At 40.2% G+C, this 17,079-nt stretch overlaps 1 long non-coding RNA gene across 1 annotated transcript; it reads left to right on the top strand.

Moving 5' to 3' along the window:
- On the top strand, positions 1-15,947 carry LOC148539235 (uncharacterized). The gene is made up of 2 exons (XR_015870199.1): positions 1-76; positions 14,881-15,947. It is a non-coding gene; the product is annotated as an uncharacterized LOC148539235 (long non-coding RNA).
- The last annotated feature ends 1,132 nt before the right edge of the window (positions 15,948-17,079 follow it).

Here is a 17,079-nt window from a genome sequence, read left to right as displayed (position 1 = left end):
AGTAGGCAGTATTTGGATGGAATGGGAATGAATACCGGCATTGGAAGCCCGAACGCTGAAGATCCTGACAGCGGTGGTACGTATACTATCCATATCCCACTTCCCCCTGACTCTAACCCTAATTCTAACCTCCCCATGAGGGTACCTAACCCTAACCCCTGTCCACATAACCTAACCCTCCCAGGGGGTGCCTAACCTTAACCCCCCCCCCGGGGGTGCATGAACCTAGCCCCCCATCCCCAGGGAAACTGCAATAATTACCGGGCTCCAGACATTCGGGACTCCGGCGTTTGGGATGCCAGTGCAGGTATCCTGATCTCCTTTGGGATATTGGTGTTAGCGTTTGGCCGGGTGGCGGGATTCTGGCAGCTGTATTTCAGTGACCAGCATCCCATCTGCCGGCAATTTAACTATATCCCATTTGGATTTTGCTGTAGTACTGTGATGACCAACTAAATCCCAGCTTGTAAAAGGACAACTACTTACAATTGTTTGCTTTTAAAATGCACATGTAATTTGAGAAATCAATGGGCTGACCGCTGATTGGCTGAGAGACCTGCCATCACCCCCGCACTGAGAACAACGCCGGCACCCTCTGTCCCAGTAAGTGCATCATTGGTGTATCCAACCTGCACTTTATACAACCCACACTGTATTTAACCTGCACTGTAATCCACACGGTATCCAACCCACACGGTATCCAACCCACACGGTATCCAACCCACACGGTATCCAACCCACACGGTATCCAACCCACACTGTATCCAACCCACACTGTATCTGACCCATACTGTATCTGACCCACACTGTATCCATCCCACACTGTAAGCAACCAAGACTGTATGTGACCTGCACTGTATTCAACCAACACTGTATCCCGCACTGTATGCGACCCGTGATATATCCGACCCACGCTGTATCCAACACACAATGTATAGACAAAGGGGGGGATAGTACTATTAGACAAACAAGACTATCTAAATGAATGTAAAAGGATCATTAATGACACTACACCACCCAATACCAATTCTTACTAAAAGATCTTACTAAAAGAAGGTTTAAACAAAGGTATCTTAAACCACCAAGAATACAAATTCATTTTCAACCCACATCCAGTAATCCCGGTAATATACTATCTACCAAAAATACATAAAGACACCACAAAACCTCCTGGACACCCAATTATATCAGGTATCAACTCCCTCACCTCAAATTTATCACAATATATCAATTTATTCCTACAACCCCATGTACAAACACAAAGATCATACATACAGGACACCACAGACATTCTGCATACACTACAAAACATAGACTGGTCAGAGGATTTTGTATATGCACAAGCGATGTAACCACTCTATACAGTGATAGAACACCATCAGGGAATAGAAGCCACCAAATACTTCCTATGACATACCCATCAGCCAATTCAAATGAATATGTAGAAATTGCAGTAAACTCACAGATTACCAAACACAGGGCAATAAAATGAAGCAGCAGTTTATAGAAAAAGGTTACAAGCAAGAAAAGGTATTCAATACATTCAAAGCCATAGAAAACATAGACAGAAACACATTCTTGGCCTGCAACAAAAAAGAAAAGGAGATCAGAGGATACAACACACTCTTCATAACGCAATTTAATAAAAATTACAGACACCTTAACAAAATAGTTAATAAACATTGGCACATCTCACTTGAAGATGAGGCCCTAAATGACATACCCCCGGAAAAAACTAAAATTGTTTATAAAAAAGCCCCTAACCTCAGACAGCTGCTAGTACACAATCACGTAAAAGGAAAACAATCAACTCAAACAACTCTAGCAGGATGTAAACTCACCCAAGGTTTTTTCCAATGTGGATCCTGTGAAGCTTGCAAACTAAACACTATAATGAAGAAACAAAAAATATTCACTTCTACACAAACCAATAAAGAATACAAAATCTTTGACCACATTGCACATTGCTTGTAACAGTGAGGGAGTAATATATTTCATAACTTGCCCCTGTGGGCACCAATATGTAGGTAGGACAACCCGTAAACTAAAAACACATGTCACAGCTGCCAACACTTGAGACTCCTCCTGGGAGGAGGCAGGCCTACTAGGCACAATGAACTGGGGTGGCTTTAGGAATGACCTTTCCATGAAATCTCGGTAGCACGGAATAAAAGTAAATAGAATTTAATCACAGGAGAAATATAATAGCAACGTCTCACATAAAGGACCTCATTCAGAGTCTGTCGTTGCAGCCGCACAGTCATACGCATACAATGTTTTTCTTTCTGCGCCTGTGCACGGCTAGCAGTGCGCATGTGCGTATGAGCTCTACCGATCAAAAATACTGTCGGTCGTAGGGCTTCCGACACGGAAGTGGATTGCTAAAGTTGATTGACAGGAAAGACCGTTTGTGGGAGTATATGGGGGTGGTGGTCTGGAAATGGAGGCGTTCTTCAGGGTTTCCAGGCATTTTAGGGGAGTGCATAAATTACCTGCTTCGTACGACCAAGAATTGCGGATGCATGAAAACGTCACTCTGCGAACAGGCTGATCGTCCAGGCTAAGGTAGGCAAGAAGCGTCCGTAAGCCACAACAGTACAATCGTTAATCTGATGTTACCTGCAATGTTTCGATTTGGAACCACACAAACCAAGCAGCTAAGATTGCTGCATTGTAACTATTAACACTGCTAATTACTTTGTAACTCATTTCACTTGCGTGTGCATTAGGGAATTCGTAACACAAATGTTTCTTTGTGCTTTTTAAACAGTTTTTGGATAAAACAGTTTTTAAAACATCTAGCATTGTGTTTTGCATAGCAGCCTTTTCAGATACCACACTTTTTAAACCTTGTATACATTGATATAGTTAAAGATAGACATTTTTGGTATGAAATTTTTTTCTTTTTTTTAAATTTGCCTTTCATCACAATGTAAATAATAATTGTTTCGGCAACATTTGTATATAATTAAAATAATGTTAAAAAAAACAAAACAGCAATGGTCTCCAGGGCCACCGCCACCCTCACCAGAGTGGTCTCCATCCTCAGAAGAACACATGTGTTCTCCTGAGTTTGGGAGACCAACCTGGTGAGGAGAGGCACTGCTTGGTCTGATGGTTGCCCTGGAGTAGACTCCACAGGGTCCCCAGATGGAGTACTTGGATCCTCCCCTGCAGAGTCTCCATCTGTGCTGGACCCAGACCTGACTTCAGGAGCAGGCACTACCTCCTCTGAGTCTGGAATATAAAAGAAAAAATTTTATTTGTTTTTCCCCCCCAAAAAAACATAGACGTTTCAGCTTTATACTTTTTGTCTAACAAAATTAAATTACCTTCTTGCACATGTGGAGCATTGAAGTTGGCCATGTCAGTGTCCATAGTGGACATGCCGACTATCTCCTCTTCCGTCACACAACCCTGAGCCAACGTCTCCAACCTTGTCAAGGCCAGCTCCTCAGGGACGGGACCACCACCTGTCCCCGCAGCATGGTCCACCCTACTTCGTAGCTTCCTCTTCAGTTGGTACTTGAAATCCGTCCAGCTGTCAATGTTATTTTTGAAATTTAAAGTGTTAGTTTTTTTAAATAAGATCAAGCTTTGGACTTCAGTACACTCACAATATAATTTTCTTATAGTTTTTTACGACTTTCTGTGTTCTGCAGGTTGTCCCCGCAGCATTAACAGCCCTGGATATCTCCTCCCAAATCCTGTCTTTGGCTCCAGCCCCCTTATTTCTGGGTGCATTGACTAGGTTCTCCATTGTCATGGTCACCAATGTCTCAAGCTCGATCCGTGAAAATGGAGGGTTTCTGGGAATTGGTCTTGGCCTGCTTGGGCCCGGTTCCTCCTCCTCTACTGGTGGACTTTGATTCCCAGCACCTACAACAATTTTTAAAATAGTAAAAAAATTGAACATTTTTTTAGGGAAATATGACCAGTTCTTGTGTTGTGTAAAAAATGTGATTTGCACTTACCTGGCTCAGATAGCCTCTGCTCACCATGCTCCGTGGTTGACATTCTGCTAACCTGTGAGAGAGCATGAAGAATACTGCTTGTGCAGACTTTTTTATAGATGTGACCGCATCCCTGGATTGGTCACCCGTTCATCCTTATTTCCCTAACTACAAAAGCACACCTTTCCTGCATTCCGTAATCACTGCGTGGGTTGGGCTAGATGTGAGCGCATCCTGGATAGGTTACTCGTGCATCCTTATTTCCCTAACTGCAAATGCACACCTTTCCTGCATTCCGTAATCACTGTGTGGGTTGGGCTAGATGTGAGCTCATCCCTGGATAGGTTACCCGTGCATCCTTATTTCCCTAACTACAAATGCACACCTTTTCTGCATGTTTCAATAATTGGGGTTTGGTTTCTTTATTTAAGGCAAAGCCAAATGTTCCCTTACTTGTGGGTTGTAGTTGGAGTGTTTGGTGGTGCAGGAGGTGTTTGATAGTAGTTAAATAGTTTTAAGTTGATTGAGAGGTGATTGTGTGTGTTTGAGAGGTGCTTGTGTGTGTTGATTGAGAGGTGCTTGTTTGAAGTTGATTGAGAGGTGCTTTTGTGTGTTGATTGAGAGGTGCTTGTGTGTGTTAATTGAGAGGTGCTTGTTTGAAGTTGTAGTTGGAGTGCTTGGTGGTGCAGGAGGTGTTTGATAGTAGTTAAATAGTTTTAAGTTGATTGAGAGGTGCTTGTGTGTGTTGTTTGAGAGGTGCTTGTGTGTGTTGATTGAGAGGTGCTTGTGTGTGTTGTTTGAGAGGAGCTTGTGTGTGTTGTTTGAGAGGTGCTTGTGTGTGTTGATTGAGAGGTTCTTGTTTGAAGTTGATTGAGAGGTGCTTGTGTGTGTTTGAGAGGTGCTTGTGTGTGTTGATTGAGAGGTGCTTGTTTGAAGTTGATTGAGAGGTGCTTGTGTGTGTTGTTTGAGAGGTGCTTGTGTGTGTTGATTGAGAGGTGCTTGTTTGAAGTTGATTGAGAGGTGCTTGTGTGTGTCGTTTGAGAGGTGCTAGTGTGTGTTGTTTCAGAGGTTCTTGTGTGAGGTTTTTTTTTTTTTTTGGTTGTGGCTTTTATTTTTTTGTGGGTTTTTTTTTTTTTTTTGGGTTGGTTTTTTTTTGTGTTCCTTTTCTTTTTGGTGTTTTTTTTTTTGTGTTCATTTCTTGTTGGTGGTTCTTTTTTGTGTTCCTTTCTTTTTGGTGTTTTTTTTTTTTACATTTTTTGTGGTGGTGGTTTTTGTGTTCCTTTTTTTTATTTTTTTGTGATTTGTTTTGGTGGTGGTTTTTGATTGACAAATTTGACTGGTTCGGACTTTTAACAAATCCCGTTAATTGTTGTGCTGGAGCCGGTTACTTGTTTGGTTTGGTTGGCCGGGCTTTTGTCTTCTTCCAAAATCCAACGTTATTCGAAGAATCAAGTAAGTGTGCCAGCCTGCTCCATTTTGATTTTGTTTTTTTTGGGATTGACAATCATAAAAAAATAAAAAAAATTTATACTCATTTTTATATTTTTTAAAATATTTATTAAAGGTGTTTAATACTCCATTTTGGACTTGAATCAGGTAAGTGTCTATTTATTCAAACCTACACTTATTTATATTTTTGTTTTAAATTTTTGATAAAATTTTACTTTGAATATTGTTTATTGACCTATTTTTTAAATGTAAATTTGTACATTTAACAGCAATTCATATTGGCGATTTTAAAAATTAAGCATGGTTTTAACACTAGAAGTAGTAATATTGGTTTGACTTCAAAAAATAAATTTTTTTTTTCATTCCCTCTAATTTTAAAAATGTACAACAAATACACATGTAGTGATTTCCGAAGATGGCACTGCCCGACCCTGTATGAATATGCACCATTATTTTAAAGCTAAGTATTTTTGCACAACTAATCAAAAAACACTCTGTAGAACCAATTAAAAATATAAATTTAACTTTACAGAGCGATGTTGGACAGCTAATAGTGGCCATGTTGACCCCCACCAACCTTCCTCAGCCTCCTCCTGGGCGTAGGCATAGGAGGCATGCAAGGGCCAAGATATATAGAACATGTGTCACCCTTTTTGGAATGCCTGATGTTGTGGTTCTATCCACTTATCGCCTGCCTCCAAATATTATCCTAGACACTCTTTCAATAATAAAGAATGATCTAGAAAGTCAGATTAACATTCCTACAGCAATCTCACCACTTACACAGTTGTTGTCAGTGTTACATTTCTGCACCTCAGGGTCCTTCCAAACCACTGTGGGGCTGGTGGGTGGCCACTCCCAGCCCTCATTTTTACGGTGTCAGGGTTCAGCCTAGGATCAGCTATCTCTTACCTCTGTGCCGGCTTCCCCTGACTTCCTTGTGGTCAGATGCCTGGTGCAATGAGGAGTGTGATGCTGAGTATTCTACCTTAGGCACTTTTGCAGACTTCCATGGTTGGCTGTGTGTTTTGGGGATCGGAGTTCCCATCATGGGCGCCGCCAGGACAGTTTCTCTCATGTGACAGTCCTCCTTACCAATGGTAGCATGATCTTACTCAGCTGACCTGTGGGTATAAATCCACCTCCAGAACTCCAGGAAGTTGCCTGATCAACAGTTGTCAATCCTAGTTTACTAGTTGAGTTTTGTCTCAGGTTCCCTCGGATTCCAAGCCTTTGTTCCAGTGCTTTCCAGCGAGCAGCAGAGCTATAACATTCCTGCCTGTGTTCCAAGCCTCCAGTGTCATTCCTGTGAGCCACAGAGCTATAACATTCCTGCCTGTGTTCCAAGTCTCCAGAGTCATTCCTGTGAGCCACAGAGCTATAACATTCCTGCCTGTGTTCCAAGTCTCCTGTGTATTCCTGTGAGCCACAGAGCTATAACACTTCTGGCCTGTGTAGCTAGGCTTCAGCGAGCTACAGTGCTTTTATAGCTCTGTGTGTGTTAGAGTTCCAGTGTCTCCTTTCAGCACCAGGGTGATTAATATCTCTACCTGTGCGTGCTGTTTTGTGATTCCCAGCTACAAGGTTATCCTGAGTGTTTCACAGCTGCACCAATTACAAGCTACAAGTGTTCCTGTGAGCAACAGTGCTGATTACATCCCAGCCTGAGAGCTTTGTTTTCAGTGACACTGCAATTCCATCTCTGCCTGAATATTTGCTACCAGTGTCTCCTGTGAACTACAGTGCTATTCCATCACTGCCTGAATATTTGCTACCAGTGTCTCCTGTGAGCTACAGTGCAATTCCATCTCTGCCTGAACATTAAAATTACCAGTGTCTCCAGTGAGCTACAGTACCATTCCATCTCAACCTGTGTATATTACCAGTGCCATTCCGTGTGGCTAAGTGTGCCCACACACTGTTCCCTGTGTATCCTTTGTGTGCCACCCCGCAGTTCAAGTGCTATTTACAAGTACCTCACAAACAGCATCTCCTGGTGAATCTCCCGGTGCAATAGTGCCTTGGTTAGGCACTTCCCTTGGGCCACTGACATTCGATTCTCTATTCCCACAGGGCTTGGATACCTGGTCAAAGGACCACGACATGCCTGCAGGGTGTAGCTAAGCCCATATCCCACTTGGAGAGGTCACTGGCGAACACCTCCCTGCAGTTTAGACTCTGCACCTTTGACCAGGTCTCGTCAACATCCAAGACCTGTGGATGAGGAGTCCTGATGTCCAGGTCAGTTCCCCGAATTCTTCCAAACTACCATCACAACCCCTCACTAGGGGATTCCAGTACGTCAAACCTGACACACGGATCCTGAGGCGTGTGCTAGATGCATTTTTCAATCAACTAGCACATTTTATTAGTATGCCTTTGGATACGGAAGCCCTTGATGGTAAAGCAGAAGTTTTTTGAAATTGCAGGCTTTACACATGTCATAGGGGTAGTGGATGGCACTCACATAGCACTTCAGCCCCCTGCATGCAGGTAACAAATATATAGGAACTGAAAACATTACCATTCCCTAAATGTAATGGTGCTATGTGATGCCTCCCTCCAGATCCTCTCCCTGAATGTCAAATTCCCAGGCTGCAGCCATGATGCGTACATGATCCAGCATTCAGGGATTTGGCCAAAATTAAGCACACTGCAAGCTGGTGATGTGTGTATTCTTGGTAAGTAAAAATCCAGTATGTATTTCTAGAAATAGTGTAAACAGGTTCTCATGGTAAATGTATGTATCTTTTGGTGTCCCATTTCCATCAGGTGACAGTGGATATCCTTGCACGCCCTGGCTGCTGACTCCTTATTTGACTCCCACACCAGGGCCCCAAACGCACTATAATGCCGCATTTACTGCCACCATGCAGGTGGTGGAGCGCTGTATCGGCCTTTTAAAGGGCCAGTTCCGGTGTCTCCATCACTCTGGTGGTGCACTCATGTACTTGCCGGATATGGTTTCTTGCATTGTGGTCCTGTGCGGGATGTTACACAACATTGCAATAAGGAGTCAAGTACCCAAGCAGCCAATGGAGGCCTTGCCAGAGGATGGCCCCCCAGAGGAAGTTGTTGTGATGCTGTCAAGGGGGGGGCAGACGCGATGATGTTGTTTCACTTTTTTAGGTAGGCATATTTACATTTTTTTTTAATTAAAATAACATTTTTCCAAATGTATTTTAATGTGTACCTTTTTCTTTTGTTTTCTTTTCCTGCCAACCAAATCACAACACTTTCCAAAACCTGCAAAAAAAATGGAACCCATTGGCAATATCCTGTATGTTTTTGGACAACTAACACATTTTGCACGGATATCCCCCAACATGTTTAGTTAATTTGCCTTTTGTTTTAGTAATTTCTATGTTTCCCAATCAAAAATCTGTTTGTTTTTTACTATAGTTGTTTATGTTTGACTAAGCCAGATGTTTTATTTGGCCAAACCATGAGGACATTTGTTATGTGTGAATCTGTTATGAAATTTTTTTTACCAGTAAAAGCCTGTTGGCAACATGTTTGTTATTTAATAAATGTTTTAAATGAAATACAAATGTTGTTTTTTGTTTGTTTTAAAAAATTGAAATTCATTTTGAGGTGGATAATGTATGCCAACCCATAATTAAAACATATACAACATTACTGCAAATGTTCTTAAGGTTTACTATACAGTTTTTTAAGTTCTTACACTATGGAAAGGCACCCACCTTTGGTCCAAAATGTTTTTACATGCAGAATTACACCCTTTAATGTGTGGCAAAAAAGAGGACAAATGTTTGAAATACAAAAACTTTTTTTTTTTTAAAGTGTCATAAAAATGTAAAAAATTGAAAACAAACTACACATCCTCCGAATGCCCCACTAATCTTTGTAGGAAGCAGTAGGCCTGCATTAAATAGCCTGAGGTCTCTCTCAGCTCCTCCCGAATTTCCCTCAGGATGTGGGTTAGATCTGTGGAAAATTAAAAAAATTTGAGGATTAAATACTTCATTAAAAGTAGAAACAATTGAACATTACACATTCAATGTACCAAAAAGTGTTTAAATACACTGATGTTACTGTGTGTTTGAAAGTAACAGACACACAACATTATTAATAGCTTTCTACTTAGATGTTGTTAAACTAATTTGAAACCCTAACTATATGGCATAAGCCAAAATCCACTATGATGATGTTACAAATAATGGGAGGTGTATTCTTAAGTCATGATATCCTTAAAACACAATGCACGTATTCACTTTTAGAATGTTGTTGATAAACCAAAAATAGAATGTGTTTGTTTGCTATGGAAAACATCACTTTGCCTAAGTACATTAGTACATTTTAAACACAGTGTACACAACATCAACAAGGGTAGTCTGGTTCCTAGCACCTTGCCAAATTTGGTGACATGTTTTTTTACATTGTAAAATACTAATCCAAATGTAATCATTATTTCCTAAAACTTCAAAACATTTTTAAAAAACCACTAAACCTATATTTTTGTGGTCCCCAATAAAAAAAAGGGCCAGCCACTAAACATAAGGTTGTAATTCTGAAAAACAGCATTACTGCACAATGATGTTGAACCCCATACAGCAAATTTTTAGACCAACAAAAAAAGGTCAGAAATTCATACAAATACATGGATAACAACAACACCAAAAAAAAAAAAATACATACCCTCAGAGTGTTCCAATACAGCAACAGATGGTGCCGGAGATCCTTCGGGTGAGGGAGAATATTCGGGAGTGGGGGGAATGGTTGAAGGAGAAATGGAGCAGGAAAGATCACAGGGAGGGGAGATTTGAGACATTTGGGATGAGTGGGCAGGGGAGGGAGGAAGACTTGGGGAGGATTGGAAGAGGGAGGGAGGGTTAATGGGGGAGTATGGTGGTGGGGAGGGAGGGCTGGGTTGAGGAGATGCAGGTGAGGGCTGCTGGTTTCCTCCACCATGTCTTTGCCTTCTGCGTGCCCTTCTCTGTCTCCGCTGTGCTTCTAAAATGTAAACATAAAATCCCAAAATAAAAATATTTTAGAATTTTGGCTACACAATACAAGTACACTTTACACATTCTGGACAATAGGGACAACAAACAGGAGGGATTTTTAACATTGACTAAAATAATTGGCAAAGGAACATACATTTTTAACAGTCCACTAATTATTACTTTTAAACAAATGCATACTTACATCTACGTACTTGCGCCTGCAAATTCATGAGGAACACAGGCGACCGGCGGCGCAGGTCCGACCAACACCTCTCTAACTGGGCAATATAGCGCCTATACCCTGCTGATCGGAGGGCTCGCCTCACCTCCGCATAGGCCGCCCGCTTTATGTGGTTGGAAATGGAGGGCTCTGTGGACGTAATCAGCCTGTCCAGTATGTTTACCAGGATAAGCAACTCTCTCCTGGTAAAGGCTGCAGCTCTCATGATGGCAATGGCCGATTTTACAGAAAACATGAAATATACATGGGGTACAAAAAATATGATTGGCTAAAATATTTACACTTTCCTAAAAAAAAACACTATTGGCCAATCCTTTAATCATGTGTCCCAAAAAATAAGGTAACATTTGATTGGCTACAACACGCAGTGTGCAATTGCAAACATAAGAGTGCAAATGAACCTAATGCAAAATGCACATGCATTTATAAAGTTAACACAATTAGCAAACGTACATTCACAGTTAATAAACCTTACTTTGTTTTGAAAATTGTGTGAAAATAAAAAAACGGAGAAAACAACCACAAAATGAACAATAAAGTTTATTGACACATGATAAAAAACTCGTTTTAAAGAACAGCAAGAGTTAAACACTTAATTAGATAATTGACAACAAGCTAATAACAAGCTGATCGATAATCCATGTAAACATGACATGTGACCATCAAAACAGCACATACGGCCGCAACCATCAGAACATAATTAGAATACAGCGACTGACAGCGCCTGACTACGATTGACTTGTTCGTTCATTCAGACCAGTTGGTAGCTAGAGGAGGTGCAGTGCTAATGAATGGGCGTCACTTTGTTTTCGATCGCCCTGCCGTACGATCGGATTTTTCGGTCGTTGGTCGTACTACCGTGCAGCCGCAACGACCGACTCTGAATGATGTCCAAAGTCTCAACAACACAAAGGCTCACATAAGCAATAATGAGTATAGGAGAAAACCCCCATATATAGTCTTTAACACAGAAGAGCTAATATGGTAAGGAGTCCAGCATGAGGCTAACAACTCCGGAAGGTATAGAGGAGCTTCACCAGGGTGGAACCCTGTAGTGATGGAGATCCATAGCAGAGTGTGCCCTGTGATGCAGTGAAAGATGGAGCAGGGTTGAGCCCTGTGATGCTGTGAGGTTGAATCAGGGTTGAGCCCTGTGATGCGGTGAGGTCAGACCAGGGTTGAGCCCTGTGATGCAATGAGGTCAGAGCAAGGTTGAGCCCTGTGATGTGATGAGGTCAGAGCAGGGTTGAGCCTGTGATGTGGTGAGGTTGGAGCAGGGTTGAGCCCTGTGATGCTATCAGGGTGAAGCAAGGTTGAGCCCTGTGATGCGGTGAGGTTCTGGAACTGGGTTGAGTCATGTGGTGTAACTAGAATCTCGAGTGAGGTTGAGCCTGGTGATGCAATGAAGGGTGAAGCAGGGTTGAATCCTGTGAAGCGGTGTGGTTCCGGAACTTGGTTGAGCCCTGCGGTGTGACTAGAATCCGGAATGGGGTTGAGCCCTGCGATGCAGTGATGATAACTGTAATGGTGCAGTTGACAACTGTAACAAAGATGGGTTCAATGTCCACAGGAGTAAGAGACAACAGGCAAAGTAAATAGTGCAGCAAAAGCTGAAACCACAGCAGTGGAGCAGAAAGCAATACTTAGGCAATAGCTATGCTGAGCTCTGTAGTGTGGCTGGTAACTGGCATCAGAAGTTTAGCTGGAACATGAGCGGAGATATAGCAAAGTCCACAGCAACCCACAGGCATAGCAGGGATCTGGCAGGAGTCCAAGAAAGACCTGAAAGTAATGTTGCACAGACACTGAGACACAGTTAGTACCAGGCTTTATACTAGAGGTCTGTGATCCATAGGAAGTTCAGAACATGTGACCCAAATGGAATCAGGTTTGGCATAATCAGCAATCTAAGAATCCCACATCCTGACAACACCTTGGAAATAGATGATCACTTTAACTCTCTATCTCCTGTATATGAAGAACGCCAGCAAGCAGGATAGCTCCTCCAACAACCACAAAGGAACTTTGGAAAAAGTAATCTATCTTTATATACTGAAATAGTTACAGTCCTGACAACACATATCTCTGAGCACATCAAGAATATATGTAAAGGGGTGGACACACATAGTCTCTCAAACCACTTCAAAGAGACCCACAACCAAAATCCAAAACTGATGTCTTTCACAGAAATCCAATTAGTCAGAAAAAACAGAAGAGGAGGAGACTACATCAAAAAAATTATCAAAGAAGAACTAAGATGGATGGTAGACCTTAAAACACTAGCGCCACAGGGATTGAATCTTGCCAACGAAGTTAGATTAGTTATTACTGGTTAACTACATAAATTATATATTTAATATATTACTTCCTTTTCATCTACAGTTTCACTGAAATTAACTATTAAGTTTAATTAACTCAACTCTGCATATAGGCACATCAACCCTTATCCATGAATTTTAGCCCACACTGTTTCTTATATTACACAAACAGACCAACTAACAATAGCAACCAATATTATTATTTACTGCTGCACTCAATAAAGAAGCAAATTAACTAGTACAGCACAGATACCGCTCTACACATACAACACATTACCTTGTCATATGGAGCTCATTCAATATACTCCATCCTCAAAATGTTAATATGTTGACCAACCAGCTTATATCCAGTTATTATACAAATATTTCTCCTAAAACCTTTAAATGCACTACAATAAGGTAAAATACCTTATTGTATTAGACACACCTTCTGCTACTCACAAATTACAATCCACCTCCTGCCCTCATTTCCATGGAAACCATGCCGCTCACACCCACCTATGATGTCACCTTGTGTCCTTAAATATTGCCCTCTTCCAAGATGGTGACTTACCAATCCCAAAGATGGCCTGCCAGGCCAAGACGTATTAGGCGAAGCATCACAAACCACCGCATTACCTGCTCAATAGACCTTTTCATACTAACAAGTCTCTTCACCAAGTGAGTGGAGCATGCTGTTAGAGCCAGGAACCCTGTACACTCCGGCTCATAATATCTTGTGGTATCCCGACGCCGGAAGTGAAACGTGTCCGGGTGCAGACTGCTGGGACCGAGCTGGTGAAGCGCGCTCATCTGACACATAGGTCCAGTAAAAACTACACACTGGAGGAAGCAAGAAGAAGGAAGACTAAAAAAAGTGAGGCCTCACCGGGACTTTTACCCCATACGCCCATCATTAACACACCAAGACTATTATCATTATCAGTTTCTAAAGGGGACAAGGGACGCCTACAATCCTGGCTGGTTTTCCCTTATTCAGATCTCTGTATGTGTATATAATTTTCAACCCCTACTTCCCCTACCAGTTTCAATATATATAAGGTTTACAATATATACAGTTCATCCGATACCATCCCACTTGTTAACACACTATAGTGCAATTTATTTTTACTGAGCATTGTGACTCATTAAAGGAATAAATAGAACTTGATAACGCTGTGTCAGTCTCATTTACATAATACTAAATAAGCACCATCACAGACAGGCACAGTTTACGATACATATATGTGTTGACATATAGTATATCCTCTTCCAAATTAACTGTAAATAGTACCTTATAAAGGTATATAAAGTTGTTTATATGGTGGGGGAGATATTGGGGAATGGCTCAACAAAAAGGCTGATTGATCACATTACTAATTTGGAAAACATTTTAAAACAGAAATAACTGATCTGTATTTGGGCCTCTGCTCTGTTTCTTAGTTTAGCCAGCCAGCCTTTGGCTTATATTGATGAATAATATATTGAGCTATGAGATGGTCAAAATTTTGTGAAAATTACTGGAAATTAATATTATTGAGGTTAATACTACTCGAAGAACAAAAAAGGCCCAAATTATGTGATTTTAGCTTTTCTTGTAAATTTAAAAAAAAAATCAAAAACCAGTCATGGCATTCTGGCAAAACCAAAACCTGGACAACATATTAGAACCAACACCAGCAAAAATGACCCAGTGCACATTCTCTAGTTGTAACTGGTTGCTTCATTTCAGAGTTTTGTGGCAAAACATCCACTCACTAATTACAATGCATCACCATTGTGCTCTGGAAAATGAGACAGTTGGTAAACTATCACTTTGACCTAAACATGTGACCTGCTTGGTGGTCTTGAAACTGTGACAGTTATTTGCAGCCACATATATCAGCATGTCTTGCAGGGACCTCACTCACTGACTGCTTTGTTATTTCTTTATTCTCTTTACCTTGCATTGTTTACACCAAACATACCTACAGGCTGGCCTCAAGGACTTCGATGTGGTGGAACCCTTTCAGGTTGCCCAGAGCATGCAGTTCAAAAATCTTATAGTCAAGAATATTATCATCACAATCAACTGATAAGCTACTTGCATTGGACATGACGTATTCACCACAATACTACTCTTTGGATCCTATGGACATGCAATGTGTGAACTGCGGTGCCCTACTCATCTTGTTAGAGGAGATTAATGTCCATTATTCAGACTGCTGTCACAATGTGGTTGTTCCATCATATTTAGTTGAACTCTTTATGACAAATACCCTCAAATTAAGGACTCATGATTTCCATAATATCTTTAGTAACTAATATCCACAATATCCTCCATAACTAATGAGGTTACCACCTGGATTCCCTAGATGATGATGATGATGATATAATAATAATAATAATAATTATTATTATTATTATTATTTTAAAACATTATTGTTTATACAGTATATGTATTATATTGGTTTATTTATATTTGTGAATAAAATTAGAGGGTAATAACTACCAGAGCAAGAGGTACAGTATGTAGACACTACTTACAATCTTACAGTCTATAGTATAATACAGTTTAAGTGCCAAATATTACATAGTAGTACAGCCAGATTACAAGGGTAAAATTCCTCAGTGGGCTGTGAGAAGATTTTTTAGAATAGTTGGGTGCATTCACAAAACAGCATTTTACATGAAGTTCTCAACCATTGTAATAAGTTGTTGGTTCATTCTCCCTATATGGTGGTCCAAATTTGGTTTTCATTCAGATTTTGATACAAATATATAAAAACTTAAAATTAAAAAGGAAAAATGTTTTTAAATTGTGACAGAATTGTTTGTCTCTATGACATTAAGTGACAGTACAACAGAAAAGAGGAAATCATATTTTATTAATGAAAGGGAATAGGAAATTACTGCCATGTATGAATGTTGGTTGAGTTTTAAACATTGAGGTGCAGTATTAACATAAAAGAGATAGTAGTCCTCACAATAGTTGAAACTACAGTGCAGGCACTGATAATGATTGTGACTGTATTGACATAATAAAAATTCTTGAACTGTGGGTCAGGATATTTTTCTAAACATAAATTGCAGTAGTTTCTTTGGAAGCCACACTTGTTTTGAAGATTCTGAAATGATAGAAGTCTGTTGAAAAAATGTGGGAGTTGGTCACTCATTGTAGGAAATACCTGAGGGCAGCATAGTATTGATAATACATGGCAAATATAGTTTGTGTGGTGTAAAGTGTTATGAGTTAATAGTAGAATAAAACCAAGAAATATTCAATACCTTTTCCTTTAAATGGTGCATTTTTCAAAAATGTGTGTGATATTGAAACAATTGTCACACCACCATCCTATATTGCACAAATCAATTTGAACACACCATCTCATGTGCCACCTTTTCAGATGCCTGCCAGTCTTGCCTAAAGCTGATCAGGGTGTGTCAAAGTTTCAAATTACGGTGAAGATGATAACGATCTACTAATTATACTGAATGATGTTAGAAGACAATTATTACATGACCCACACACCAGCTCAGGCCCTACGTGCAAAGTATCAGATTGGGAAGATGGCAAAGAAGTATATTTACTTTCTAAAGTGGAAAAATGATATGACTGAAGAAAGAGGGTAAGAAATTGAAGACAGACAGTAAAGAATATGTACATTGTAAAAGGAAGAAATGGTCCAAAATTGAGAATAAAAATTAGTCTTCTTGTAGAAGAGCAAGTAAGTTGTCCAAAATAAGTTACTAGAGTCAGGTAGCTAGCAAAGAAACCTAAAGTAAGTAGCACAAATCCCATTAAGATAAATAAGGATCCTGGAGCTATTGCTGCTTATGTGGACCAACAGTGGTTCTTGCATGTCCCATTGTCTAAACTAGAATTGACAAACTCTACAAGCTAACATATGTACATACTCAAAAACAACCTTGATAAAATATTTTGGCAATATTAATATTATTAGTCAGCTCACCACTATACATTTAATACATTTGGTCCTTATGTGCCTTCCTGCTCCTCAAAATAAGCAAATTATTCAAAAATTAAAATGGATAGAAACATTGAATCAAAAATATTAAAATCCCCCATAGATGGACATTTTACAATGAATTCAAGGAGTTGACTGCTAGCATTGATTATCAAATAATGTTTGATTTGACTCAGGTTCTCTATTGATATTGTGAAGCTTATA

This window comes from Taudactylus pleione, unplaced genomic scaffold, assembly GCF_031769625.1.
Source record: "Taudactylus pleione unplaced genomic scaffold, aTauple2 ptg000026l, whole genome shotgun sequence".
NCBI lineage: Eukaryota > Metazoa > Chordata > Amphibia > Anura > Myobatrachidae > Taudactylus > Taudactylus pleione.
The sequence above is the reverse complement of the archived record's forward strand: the minus strand, read 5'-3'. Positions and strand labels throughout refer to the sequence as shown.